General features: G+C 40.8%; 1 protein-coding gene and 1 pseudogene across 2 annotated transcripts in view; one reads left to right on the top strand and one right to left on the bottom strand.

The window, feature by feature from the left end:
- EML6 (EMAP like 6) overlaps nucleotides 1-15,109 on the bottom strand; it is a 305,590-nt gene that overhangs the window by 174,474 nt on the left and 116,007 nt on the right. The gene's annotated exons all lie outside the window — the stretch shown is intronic.
- Nucleotides 1,660-2,925, top strand: LOC128583819 (glyceraldehyde-3-phosphate dehydrogenase-like; annotated as a pseudogene). The gene has a single exon (XR_008379557.1). The product of XR_008379557.1 is annotated as a glyceraldehyde-3-phosphate dehydrogenase-like (transcript).

The following is a 15,109-nucleotide window of genomic DNA, read 5'->3' as shown; positions in this document are numbered from 1 at the left end:
AGTATTATAATGAGAGTATGTGTTAGAATCAGACACCAGGATTTGCATGTTGGCTGCCCCTTACTTCTTCTGGTTCTTTGGATAAATTACTTGATTTCCTTTGTCTCAATTTCCTCATTCATTAAAATAAATGTAACATATACAAATAGATGATCTAATGAACCTAGAGTACTTAGCACAGAGCCTGGCACAGAGTGGGAGCTCAGCGCAAGTTTGATCATTTGTGGAACTAGCATTGTATAGATACAGTCAACACATGTATGTCTGTGAATACAAATTACGTACTTTTTATGTCAGTTGGCCATCTAGCAAGTGCTTGCTAGAAAATATATCCTCAGGAATCTTTATAAGGAAGTAATATAAAAAGACAACCCATTTAAAAGAGCAGATTTTTCACAATAGGTGAATACTAGAGTCTTTAAAACTTGGTATAGTTGTGGAACATTTTAGCATCAGAGTTGATGATTATCGACAAGGATCAAAGGACTCTCCCAATCACAATTGTGTTGAGCTGTGCCTGGCACTCGATAGTATTTAAATGTCCCAGGAAATGGCAAGGTTATGGTGTGCCATGTTTGTTTCATTAAACTAAGTGGGTGGAAGTGGTCTGCAAACCCCGTCTATGATACTGTAGTATATTTGAGCTCATTCACCTATTCAACATGGACCTAGGACATGTCAGTTGCAGCCCATATTTATGTAAACAGAAAAGGCACTGCCATCTATCAAGGGGCCCACCTTAAGGACAGTCATGCAAACAAATAGTTACAGTGTGTCAATATATACATGCAGTGACATAGAAAGATGGAGGATGGCGTCATCAGCTGCCCAGGACGTCAGGGAAGACATGAGCTCATATGAAAGACAAGGTGCACGGGGCATTTGTGTGAACACATAATGTCCACAGCTAAAGTCTCACAGAAAACAGCAGGAAATGAGGTGGGCCGGGCCGGCAGGGGCAGCTCTTGAAAGCCCTTAGCTAGCCAGGAGTCGGGGTACCACTGACAATTATCAGAAGGACACAACAATGTGAACACTTTCATAGTTTAGGAGGATGACCCTAGATGCAGGAGATACAGTGAGAAGGATGCTCTGTGAGGGCTGTGAGGAGAGGCAAGGAGGCCAGGTAGGGAGCAGGTGAGACACAGCAAAGTGAGACAAAAGGAAGACGATTAAGATGTTTGGGCATGTTAAAATTGACAAAAGATTGTGCCCAGACGACTGGGTTTGTAGCTCACAGAGGTTGGCTGCAGGAGAGTTTGAAGCCTGATTCTGGGGAAAGATGGCCTTACCCTGCCCCATTTGTAGTGGGGAAACCAAGGAGAGTCCTCAGGTTGGCACCATACCTGGAGGCCTAACGTCTACGAAAGAGGATTGACTAGTCGGTAAGCTGCAGGAAGGCAGGGGCTTTCTTCCTTCACTCTAAACACAGTTGCTGGAATGTCACTTGGCAGAGGAGGGAGATAATCCTGACTACCCTGCCATCTCTCCCCCAGCTACAGCCAACAGGCTCCTCCCAGAGACTAGAAGGTAAAGAGGAATGAACATCCCCTGGATGGCCAGAAACACTGAAGAGATATCAATTAAACTCTTACTGCTGTGGTCATAGCTTCCCATTAAAAATGCCTGAGATACGGCTCTCTGGTCCTCTCATTCGTCAGACAGCAACTTCTTCTAGTGCAGCACCAGGTGCAAACACGCAAAAACCGCATCCCCGAGGCACCATGGTGAAAGTGAAGGTCGGAATAAACGGTTTTGGTCGTATTGGGTGCCTGGTCACCAGGGCTGCTTTTAACTCTGGCAAAGTGGACATTGTCGCCATCAATGACCCCTTCATTGACCTCAAGTACATGGTCTACATGTTCCAGTATGATTCCACCCATGGCAAATTCCATGGCACAGTCAAGGCTGAGAACAGGAAGATTGTCATCAATGGAAATCCCATAACCATCTTCCAGGAGCAAGATCCCACCAAAATCAAATGGGGTGAGGCAGGCGCAGAGTATGTTGTGGAGTCCACTGGTGTCTTCACCACCATGGAGAAGGCTGGGGCTCACCTACAGGGGGGTGCCAAAAGGGTCGTCATCTCTGCCCCTTCTGCTGATGCCCCCATGTTTGTGATGGGTGTGAACCATGAGAAGTACGAAAACAGCCTCTGCATTGTCAGCAATGCCTCCTGCACCACCAACTGCTTAGCCCCCTTGGCCAAGGTCATCCATGACAACTTCGGCATTGTGGAGGGACTCATGACCACAGTCCATGCCATCACTGCCACCCAGAAGACTGTGGATGGCCCCTCTGGGAAGTTGTGGCGTGATGGTCGCGGGGCTCTCCAGAACATCATCCCTGCCTCAACTGGTGCAGCCAAGGCTGTGGGCAAGGTCATCCCTGAGCTGAATGGGAAGCTTACTGGCATGGCCTTCCGGGTACCCACTGCCAACGTGTCAGTCGTGGATCTCACCTGCCGTCTAGAGAAGGCTGCCAAATACGATGATATCAAGAAGGTAGTGAAGCAGGCATCAGAGGGCCCCCTCGAGGGCATCCTGGGTTACACCGAGCACCAGGTCGTCTCCTCTGACTTCAACGGTGACACCCATTCTTCCACCTTTGATGCTGCGGCTGGCATTGCTCTCAACGACCACTTTGTCAAACTCATTGCCTGGTATGATAATGAATTTGGCTACAGCAACAGGGTGGGGATCTTATGGCCCACATGGCCTCCAAGGAGTAAGAACCCCCAGACCACAAGCCCCAGCCAGAGCACGAGAGGAAGAGAAAGGCCCTTAGCTGCTGGGGTGCCCCTGCCTACTCAGTCCCCCACCTCACTGAGAATCTCCCCTCGACAGTTTCCACACCAGACCCCCTCAAGAACAAGAGGGGCCTAAGGAGCCCCACCTTGTCATGTAACATCAATAAAGTTCCCTGAATTAAAAAAAAAAAAAAATGCCTGAGATACTTGGAACATTCCTGGGACACTGAGGCATCCAAAACAAAGTCACTGTTCCAGACAGTCGTTCTTAATTTCACAGTTCCTGACTTTTCCTAGATAGTTCTTTGAATGAGGGAGAAATGGGATGAACGGCTTTTAGCAAATCTTTAAAAAATTCTTCAGGGCTTGGCACCAGTAGCCCAGTGGTTAGCACACTGGCCACATTCACCGGGGCTGGTGAGTTCAAACCCTGCCCAGGCCTGCTAAACAACAATGACACCTGCAACAACAAAAAATAGCCAGGCATTGTGGTGGGCACCTGTAGTTCCAGCTACTTGGGAGGCTGAGGCAAGAGACTTGCTTAAGCCCAAGAGTTTGAGGTTCAGCTGTGATGCCACGGCACTCTACCAAGGGCGACATAATGAGATTCTGTCTCAAAAAATAAATAAATAAATAAAAATTAAAAATAGAAACACCTTCAGAATAATTTACCAACCTACATTATTCAATTAGCACTGCTACCCCTAAACGTCTCATTTTGGATTTAAAGTAGTTTACTCTAGTTGTTATTCTTTTCATATTAATGCCGAGCAGTTTATTACAAAGTTGGTACTGTAGTTAACTTTTTCTTTGCCACAAGTCCCTTTATGCCGTTCGTTAAGTCATCTCTCCCCAGCCTGTGATACCTACTCTCCAGGTTCCTCCTCTGAATAGTACAAAGTTCACTATTTCTTCTTTTATAGCCAAGCTTCTGACCTCACTTCCTGGACTTGAATCAACAGGATTGTTTAGTGACTTATAACGTTACTATTTATTTAAGTCCATGTCAAAAATAGCAAGAACAGAAAACAACCTTTATGCATTTTAGCATTTGTTACTCTCCCATCAGCATCCTAGGAACGCCAGTCCTTTCAGCTGGGTGACACAGTGATAACATCTGTGTCTTTCTGAGCACAGCCAAATGACATTTAGATCTATTTTAAATTTGTCATATCTTAACAGCACATTTTAGACCTCAGGAGAAGAAAAACTCTCGCAGACTTTAACCACTAGATAATATAAGGTATCAGTAATGATGTAGTAGCAGAAACATTTACTTAATAAGCAGGTTTTAAGCTACTGTCAAGGTATCTATTCCCTTCCTCCCACATCTCCACATTTAGGAGTTCAAGAATTTCATGAAAAGTTATTTCAATCAGCATCTGCTTTTGTTTAATCCCAAAACATCTTTGGAATTTTAGGTCAGAGGCATTTTATATGACAGGTGTATATGTGTATAGATTTTCCTCACCAAATCCTTTCTACGTACCTCAGAATTGCTCCTTACTCTCTCCACAGAGTGCCCTGACTCTAAGCAGCTGCTCTCTGGTAAATGCTGTCAGGCTAGCCAGCAGAGACAGAGAGAGAGTAAAAGTTAAGTCTTCATATCCAACTATGGTACCATGGTAAAGAGAATCATGCTCCCCCAAAATTCCTGGGCTTCTGATAAGATTTCATGAGAAATGCACAAATACTGCATCCTTCCACAGCAGAAATTACAGACATAGAGAGTATTACCACTACACAAAATATCTGCTCCCCACCATGGGCTTCTCACTGCTTTCTTTACTGAGTTGTGATTCTTACTATAACCGGAGGTATTGACACTACTTACATTTTAAGTCTGCCAGTTGAGAGTCTTTAAATTCAACTATTTGCTTTTCTAAGAAAACTTGCACTTTGAAAATTTTATAAATTATTATAGCTACAACAGCAATGTCATAATATTAATACTTTTAAAATTGACTCCTTTTCATTGAGGGTCTCAGTACGATGGAAATCTCATTCCACACCTACATAAAAAGGGCTGGCGCCATTCTATTTTTCCTTTGGTACCCGGTTTGTTGTATTTATTGCATTGTTGTACACATGGCAACAAAAAAGGGATCAAGCTTTGAAAGAACTGCTTTTCTCTGTGTATGTATAAATCTAGCTCCACTGGGAAATCCCAACTCCTGTTACCATAGCAATGGGAAGCACTGCAGAGAAGGACTTTCAACAACCTAACTGGGAGAAGAAATTGATTCTTTCTGTAGCATCCAGGAGGACAAAACCATGTCTTCCTGATGTCAGATGAGATGAGGAAGATTTCCAAGTATGTTGCGTAAGGGAGAAGATGAGAATTAAAAGGGTTGTGGGAAGAGGTGGCCTCGCTTAGGAGGTTGAACAAGAACCTCTAATCAATACCAATCATTTTTGATCCCTTGAAGCACAAAATTATATTTGTTCTAAGTGCAGCATTTGAAAAATGTTCATGATTCTAACTTGTCTTTTTAAAGCCTAATTTCATTTTTGTCCAGGCTGCTTGGGTGATTCTCTCAGCAATAACTTTTTTCATTTAGTTCCCTCTCCCCAAAGGAAAGCATGAAAGCCAACTCTGTCTCTTTCCTGAATGTAACCTTGAAAGAAGCTTTCCAATGTTGGAAGCATAGGCACATGAAGGTCATTAGGCGGGACTATTTGAGGGCAGACTGGAGGTTACTGAGGTTTGTAGGTTGAATCTCAGTGGACATTCATTTGCAAGGCAGAAAACTCAACATAGGCCTTAGAGATAGTGGAAACTTGGATGGGGATCTCTGTGCTCTAGTCCTGGTCCTCAGAGATGCACTTGGCACTGAAGTACCATTGCCAGAACCGTGATCTCATCTGACACCACAGAGAGGGCCTTGCCTTCCAGGTGGAAGGATGAATTGGAATGACAGCAATGGGGACAGACCAACAAAATCCATTGCCATTTTCCTGAACTGCCTAATCCCCAGGGTACTTATATAATCCATGGGTGAGCAGGGGTCCCTCAAATTAGACTTCTCAGCAAGCTTGATAAGTGGTACACGTAACGAAAATTAATGCAATTTAGAGAAATGAAAAAAAGTAATACCTTAACGAGTTCAGTGTTGCCATGCCTGAATGCTGTGCCTGTGCTGGTATGGAGCTATATTCCAGTAATACCTTCATACCAAATAAAAGAGTAGTTAAGAGCACAGAGTTTTGGCTGCCTGGGATCACCACATAGTTGCATGGTGGGAGCCTGGTTGGCTTGGCAGTCTAGAACTGATAAAGGTTTAACAAACTTTATGAACCAGTTGTTAAACATGGCTTCTGTGTTTACATAAGTTTACAATTATTAACACATAAGTTATATTAAAAACAAAGATAACACATACTCAAAACTTACTGCTTCATAATTATTTTACATTTCACTATTACCTATAGTTCTGAGGTTATTTTTTGCTATCCCATCCATATGGTAGAAATACTACTGCATGGTGTGTTCCCTCACACCTCCTCCCAACTCCATTTTCAATGACATCACATTATGGCTTGAAATCAGCCATGATGGGAATATTTACATGACAGAAATCAATAACTGCTACAAGTCAGAAGCTGATTTATTGTTCTATTGATTGTCTAGACTTAAGCTATAGAAGGATAAAATGTTAATAATAAACGATAAACTTAAGAGACTATAGCTTTCATATAGTGAAAGACCAAAAAAACTTGAAACTATTCTTATACTATTCAAAAATGTATCAGATTCAGCAAAGAAGTTGCTCAGATCATTGGCAGATGATTAAGATTCCAACATATATCTTTATTGGTTCACTTTTGTCTAATTAACATAAATGAAACTATCAGCATTCATGCTGGACTATACTTGTTGGCCAGTGATAGCAGAGACTTTTTCTGAACTCAATAGTAGTCAAGCAGTTATTCCTCATATGATTCTGTCAAAAGACGTGAAATAAAAATTGACCACATGTATCTGTGGAGTTCCACAAAACAAACAGAAAAACCCAGAAAAACAAAAAACCACAAAACCAAGCCCCAATGAAAGCATTCTATCATAATTGATTGCAATTTGGAATTCATAATAAACAGAATTATATTTTTATTTGTAAGTTGTGTTATACTTCATTTATATCAGTAAAATAATAAACTTATGAGTGTATATGCATATGATTTTTTCTCCTAGAGAGCAGGTTGTTAAACAGTTACCAGCGCACCACTGAAATATATCTTCTCTACTAACTGGCAAATAATTTCTCATAAATCATCTCCAGCAAATTACTAAACCTCTCTGTGCCCCAGTTTCTCATCCATAAGATGGGAATAAAACCGTATCTACTTCAAAGAAAGAAGGTCTTATTTTGAGGATTAAATAAATCCTAAAGCAGTGATTAAAATAATGGTGTTTAAAACATATAGGTGGTATTGCTACTAATTAAATGCCTTGTGATAGACACATGTGAAACCTACCCCTTATCCCAGAACTAACACTCTTAAGTCAGGGAAACTCACTCACATACTGCACAGCAACAGTGAACTGTCCTCCAACACTTAAAACCAAGACTACCTTCTGAGATCTAAACTAGTAAAAGCCACATGAAATGGACAAAAAGGAAATAAACACCAACTACCTGAAGACAGCATTTTAAGGAGAAAACACCTGAAGGAAAATGGGATTTAGAAATACGATCCAGTTATGACTGACAATGAGAGAAAATGGACTCTGCTTTAAAATAAATATCTGAGAGTAAAATGTTAAGAGAAGCAGAATTTCTGCTTAATGCCTTCATGAAAAGTCAGAATTAAGACAGAATTGTTAAAAAGACAGATATATAAATTGGTGGTACAGAACTGAATCTAGAAACAGACCTACATTAACGTAACTCAATGGGAAAGAATAGGGTTTTCAACAAATAGTGCTGGGACAATTGGATATTCATATGGAGAAAAAAAATGAATCACAATTCTTCTCACCATAAAAAAAAAAGTCTCAGGTGGACCAGAGATCTAGATGTGAGGGTTAGCCTGTATAACTGAGAGAAAAAACAAAACAAAAATATAAAACCTTTGTGACTTTTGAAAGATAATGGCTTCTTGGAGAACAAACAAGCATGAACTATAAAAGAGAAAAAAAATTAATGAATTGGATTTCAAAAATCAAAACTTCTGGTCCTTGATAGTTACCACTAGGAAAATGAAATGGTGATCCACAGACTGGAAGAAAAAAAGAAAAAAAAAACCAGGAAATTATACTTAGAATATGTAAATTAAATGAGAAGACAATCCAATTTAAAATATGGATAAAAGACTTGAACATTGTCAAGGAAAATTAAAACTAAAAAGACTGACAATACCAAGTGTTGCAGAGGATAGAGAATAACTGGAATTACATATACTGCTAATGGGAACATAAAATGATAAATCACTTTGGAGAGTAGCCTGGCAGTTTCCTAGAAAGTTAAATATACACTTAGCATTATAACCTAGCAATTCCACTCTTTGGTATTCACCCAAGAGCAATAAAAGGAAACACTTTGACTTCTTAATAGCCAGAAATTGGAAATAATTCACATGTCCATCAACAGGTGAATGGATAAACAAATTACAGTATATTTATGCAATAAAATTGTTCTCAGCCATGAAAAAGAACACCACTACTGACAAGCATAGCATGGATGAATTTCAAACATGTTATGCTGAGGCTCAGCGCCTGTAGCACAGTGGTTATGGTGTTAGCCGTATATACCAAGGCTGGTGGTTCAAACCAGCCTGGGTCAGCTAAACAATAATGACAACTGCAACAAAAAACAGACAGGCAGTGTGACAGGTGCCTGTAATCCCAGCTGAGGCAAGAGAATTGCTTAAGCACAAGAGTTTGAGGTTGCTGTGAGCTGTGAATCCACGCACTCTACTGAGGATGACATAGTGAGATTCTGTCTCAAAAAAAAGTGTTATGCTGAGTGAAAGAACCCTAGAACATTCACTGGAATACTCATCACTAAGATCTTCAATCATACAAAGTTAGGAGCCAGGAGATACTGTCTAGTTGGTAATCCCCCCAAATAGAAGCATAAAAATATATCTTTAATGCTACAAAAGGTGTATGGTAAGGGAATAAAAATAAAATAACCCTTCAGAGAAGAGAAGGAAAGGTAGATAAGAATGATACATGGTGAGCTACCTCCTCATGTATCTTGAATGGAGATCAATCATGTCTAAAGTAAGTAAGTCAAGAAACAGTCATTAATCATACTGTTTTGAGATAAAAGTAGACTCCAGATGGATCAGTGCCTGTAGCTCAAGCGGCTAAGGCACCAGCCACATACACCAGAGCTGGTGGGTTTGAATCTAGCCTGGGCCTGCCAAACAACAATGACAACTACAACCAAAAACTAGCCGGGCGTTGTGGAGGGTGCCTGTAGTCCCAGCTACTTGGGAGGCTGAGGCAAGAGAATCGCTTAAGTCCAGGAGTTGGAGGTTGCTGTGAGCTGTGATGCCATAGCACTCTACCCAGGGTGACAGCTTGAGGCTCTGTCTCAAAAAAAAAGAAAGTAGCCACCAGAAAGAACAGTCATAAGAACAAGAAGTACTCCTTTGAAAAGTAGATTGTAGATGAGAAAAGCGGGTAGGGCAGGTAAATTTCCAGTTCTAATGCTTTCTGTAATTTCGTGGATGTCTATATTGCTTTAATACAAATATAAAAATTAAAAATAAAAATGATCCTAGATAAATAAAAATTGATTAACATATAAAAAGCAGGTGGTTTTAAAAGCAGGTGGTTTAGAAGTCTTCCACTGGCAGGAAATAGGAAGGGACGTCTGATGACTGTGTTGTATTTATCAACCCCCAGATGTTCTCACAAGTACAACTGCTCCTGATAAAAAGAGTTTGATCAGCCTGGCTCATCTTACTGTGCGTTCTTCCCAAAAGGAGAAATACTGCCTAAGAGTGTAACACAACCATTTGCTAATGAGAAGTTTCACTAATGAGGAGGGTCTATGTGAAACCCAGCTTCCTGAAGCTATTCATCTTCTTTCCTCCCTCTTTAAGAAAAGAGTATGACTCAAGCACGGAGGGTTATATCTGGCAGCAGTCCTGTTAATTTAGGATAATTAAATATGCCAGTCATGTGTTTCAGCGAGGTCTGATTAAATACTTTAGAGAAGTCATTAGTGAATCCATCTGGTCTAGTGGCTTTGCCAGATGGCAAAATGTTACTACCTTTATCTTTTCTGCTCCTGGAATATTCGCCCTACTATAGAGACGTTTTCAAAGTAAGTCTTAGTTTGCTAATTTATACTAAGAGACACTTGTAAGGTGGAAGGTGAGCCTAGCAATCACGTTAGGGCACACCAACTGAGCCACAACATTTCAAGGCCGTATTAAACGACCTGTTATTCTACTGTTAAATCCAAAGAGATTTCGTAATTTCCACTTCCTCAGAATGTTCCATCACACATTTCAGATGGTGCTCCAAATGTGAGTAAAGAGTCAGAATGTCTCTCTACTCACATGTCACTCTACTCTAGTCACAGGGAGAGGTGGCCAGCTACATTTCACATCCATGCCGAAATACACCAAGATGAGAGAAACCCAGAAAGTCCTTTCTCCACGTGGATGGTCACTTACATGAAAAAGTGGCCAGTTTAGATTTTTTAAATTGGAGTTGCATAGTCTTGTGAAAGTACATTAAAATGACAGTCTTAAAGTGATTTTGATATTTTGATCATGCAGAAATTTACCAATTCCCTAACCAGCTAGGTCAAAACTCAAGGCATTCTCTAGCAATGATTTTCAACCAGTGTGCCATGGCACACTGGTGAGCGTGAGAGAATCTTAGTAGTGCCGCGAAAAATTTTAAAGATCATTAATTAAATTATTTTCCAAAGATGTTCAAAGTGCAGTATATTCTTTTTTTTTTTTTTGAGACAGAGTCTCCAGCTGTCGCCCTGGTAGAATGCTGTGGCATCACAGCTCACAGCAACCTCAAATTCTTGGGCTTAAGCAATTCTCTTGCCTCAGCCTCCCAAGTAGCTGGGTCTACAGACACCTTCTACAATGCCCAGCTATTTTTGTTGTTGTTGCAGTTGTTATTGTCGTTTTAGCTGGCCTGGGCTGGGTTTGAAGCCCACAGCCTCAGTGTATTTGGCCAGCCCACTACCCACTGAGCTACGGTTGCTGCCAGCATATTCTTTCTTTACTCTTTTTTTTTGATCAACATAATTTAAGTGTGCTGTGGAAGTTTAACTATAGGTTCAAGTGTGCTGTGAGATAAAAAGGGTTGGAAAACACTGCTCTAAAGCATTGACGATGGCAACTTAAAGGAATCCTTTCACCAATTGGTGCCTAAATTAAACACCTAAACCTAAGGAATAACCAAGGGTGGCTTGGAGCTTCCAGAGAAGGCTCTGGGGTGGCTTGATGAAGGCATGTGGCAAAAATAAAGTTAAGGAAAAGAGTCCAACATTTGATTGCCACCCTCAACCTTGCCGACTCCTCAGGGTGAGCCTCAGGTTATGTTGGAGCCTCAGCCTTGTCTTTTTTCTTTGAGACAGTCTCACTCCCTTGCCCTGGATTGAGTGCATGGTGTCATAGCTCACAGCAACCTCAAACTCTTGGGCTCGAGTGATCGTTGCCTCAGCTTCCCAAGTAGCTAGCATGACAGGCATGAACCACTACACCCAGCTAGTTTTTCATTTTCAGTAGACACAGGATGGGGGGTCTCGCTCTTACTCAGGCTGCTCTGGAACTCCCGAGCTCAGGCAATGCCCCAGCCTCTGCCTCCCAGAGTGCTAGGATCACAGGCGTGAGCCCCCGCGCCTGGCCTGACTTTGATCATTTATGTTCATGAAGCTGTTACTTCCAAGGGCACTTTCCAACCATCTGAGAGCCACAGACACTGCACTATGACAACTGGCACTCAGAGCTCTTTTGTTTCGCTCTTGGTTAACAGAACCTCCCCTTCCGCTTAGTGGTTTTTCTTCCTTTTGTTCCTACTTTCCCTCTCTTTCAAGGTTTCCTGGGGAGATATATTCATCCAGCATTTCTACATGTTTTACGGCAGGGGCACATGTGCCTATACCACTCCAGGCTCCCAGGTTTCCAGAATAGTGACCCCAGGCTTGTCTCTTGACCTCTACCCCCATTCTGAGCAGTTTGGATTCAGGCATTGTGCAACTGTCACTGTGAACTTGGCGTAAGTGACTAATTAAACCTTTTCTGTCAGACAGTATGTGTTTCCACAAAGTTGAGACACAGTTGCAGTTTTCATCTGCCAGTGGGTCTGAGACACAGTAGGCACTCAACTAGAGCTGTAAAGTGACAAGGCCTTTTCTTAGAATGATAGAAATTATTGACTACCAAACGAAAAAGGCAAAACTTTAGAATAAGTTACTTATCATTTTTAGATGTGGAAAATAAAAACGGAAATGATTTTCTCTTTCTCATTCTTTTTCATACTGGGAGCACATGTTCTAACTCTGCCATTATCCAGTGTTTTTAAAGAATGTGGAGGATTTTAGTCTGTTTTTTCCACTGATAACACCTGGATGGAACAGCACACCGCCTAGCATCTAATGTACGGTTTTGTAGATACAGACGTACACGTAAATAACACACATAGCACCAGGTAGCTGAGTAAGAGCAGGATGGATAAAAGAAAACATTCAACAATACAGGCATTCTTCATGTACAAAATTCCTGTCACAAACTCTCAGAGAAGAAATCATGAAAAACACCATTTGTACTTGATATTAATAGTTCCCAAGAAATATTTTAAATTATCCAGAAGACCAAAATCCAATTTTCACAAGTGCCATTCTGAGAAGTGATGGGTAACATCAATTCATAAGGCTTCACATTTTTCTAACCAAATTAGGTACAAAATAATAAGCAGGTTTCTGATGCTGGTTTTGAAAAATTGCATTCTAGATTCCTTACAATAGTCTGTTAAAAATAAAAAAAAACATTGGGCGGTGCCTGTGGCTCAAAGGAGTAGGGCGCCAGCCCCATATGCTGGAGGTGGCAGGTTCAAACCCAGACCTGGCCAGAAACTGCAAAAAAAAAAAAAAACCTCAATGAAGAACACAGCAGTCTAACTCAAGGTCATCGAATTTCCTTTATAATTAAATGGTTTCATGGGGAAATAGTTTCATCTATATCCTATTATTCCACAAAAAAGACAAACGTGCCATCCTCAGAGCTGAGGCATGGAGTTAGGTCCCCCTGCAATCCCTGATACCACACTGGGGAGGACGCATGAATAAACAGCCTCTCCCAACAAGTATCCATCCAGAGACGGGAATTCACACCAGAGGCAATTCAGGATCAGGCCCACCCGGCTGACTTGGTTGACTTGAAATTACCTTATACTCTGAGACATGTCTTAGGAAATGATTTTCAACCCTAACAAGAAAATTTTAAAGAGCAGAAATTAATGTCCAGGGCAAGTAAACTCAAGGAAACAGAACATGAAGGATAATTCTATTTTAGCTCTTCAACCTCTAATGAAATTGGAGTTCTCTGTTTGCCAGTTCCTGTTCCAGAGGCTTTGCATGTAAATGAGATCAAGTTTAAATCCCAGTTAGGATCCAGCTGGTTTGGAGCTGAGGCCCCCACATGTCCACTGTGTAAAGGTAAGTAACAACTCTCCTCCTCCCAGGACTCATGTCTCCTTTTAATCCACTGAGGGTAAAAAAGCTGCTTGGAAACCAGGAAGATTATACCCTCTTCAGAATAGTGGTTCATCGGTTCATCCAGCCACCCATCCACATAGCTTATGTGCTGTGGGCTGGAGTGTAGGGGCAAGGAAGCCAGGTCTGGTCAGGGACTAAGACCAAAGGGTGCATTAACCATCATTGCAGGTGAGGTGTGCCCTTGAGTCAGCCTCTAATTCAATTCATGCCAGTGTTGAGAAAGAAAACAATGAAAGCTCCATTTGTCTCTAAAGACAATGATTGTTTTAGGGCATATCCAATGCTAAAAAAGTCCTTATTTTATAATGGGTGCTCTAAAAAATCTGGCTAAACAGTATTGAATCCAAGCCTCATTTTGATGGAGTACTGAGTGATAACTTTAAAGCCTACATGATGAGCGACTGGCCCCTTTTAGGAAGGGACATCCAATCCAACACTCTGAAATCAAAGAAAAATAAGATATGTCTACATGGGATGCCCCAAATTTCCCAGTTAGCAGCACCAACTGGGAGATTTGGGGCATCCCATGTCTTGACCTCTTGCCTCATTGCTAGCCTAAAAAATGGTGGATGCCAAAAGATCAATAAATTCTCTGGAGAATGATGCCACATGAATGACTAAGCTGTGAGCAACGGATCTGAGCACTAACATTAATAGCCATTGTCATCGCTAATCCTTGTAAGATAGCTATTATTCCCATTTTACAGATAAGTAAACTGAGACTCAGAATACAGATCTAAATTCAGTCCATAGAAGCACATTATCTAGATAAGACATAACTAATACAGATCAACTTGCCAAGAATAAAAAGAAGTCTTGCTCAGATCCTTTGGGCTAATCCTGTCTTCAAAAGGAGACTAAGTCCCTAAAGTGTCCAACCAGCCTTCTAGGTGCTTTCCGATTCACTGTTCTTTTAAATAATTTCTACCAAGAAGTTGAACAAAGATTTAAACTGAGTTTTGCCTGATTTTGGAAACTTAGAGCTAATTTTTCTTCTAACTTCAGTTTATTTCCACTACATAAAAAGACAGTAACTTTCTTTAGAGGGTCAGATAGTAAATATTTTACTCTTTGACGGTCATAACTGTCTCCATTCCAACTATTTAATTCTATGATGCTAAAGTAGCCACAGATAATATGCAAATGAATGCATCTGTGTTCCAGCACAACTTCATTTACCAAAACTGAAATTGGATTTTTGTATAATTTTCATGTCATGAAATATTATTATTCTTTAGACTTTTTTCATTTAAAATGCATTTTAATATGTAAAAACCATTTTGAGCTCATAAGCCATACTCCTAACTACCCCAAAAAATCACACAGATTTGGCCTGTGTTGCTTACCCCCAGGTTATACCATCATCTTTTAGTACCCACCTGCAGTCAGTCAATTGAACAGTCTTCAAAAAAATCTTACTTGTTAAAGGGTTAATTTCTTAGCACCAAAATTCATGATTTGGATATTGCTTACAAGAGATATCTTAAAAAATATTTCAAATACATAAACACAAATACACATATATGTGTATTCATAAAGCATAAAGAAAAATGAAATGAATGCCCCTGAGCCCATCACCCAGTTTAAAGAGCACATTAACTATGACACTCTTGGGCCAGGTGCACTGTCTCAGGCCTGTAATTCTAGCACTCTGGGAAGC

Source organism: Nycticebus coucang, chromosome 4 (assembly GCF_027406575.1).
Source record: "Nycticebus coucang isolate mNycCou1 chromosome 4, mNycCou1.pri, whole genome shotgun sequence".
NCBI classification, from domain to species: Eukaryota; Metazoa; Chordata; class Mammalia; order Primates; family Lorisidae; genus Nycticebus; species Nycticebus coucang.
This window is presented reverse-complemented; position numbering and strand designations above follow the sequence as displayed.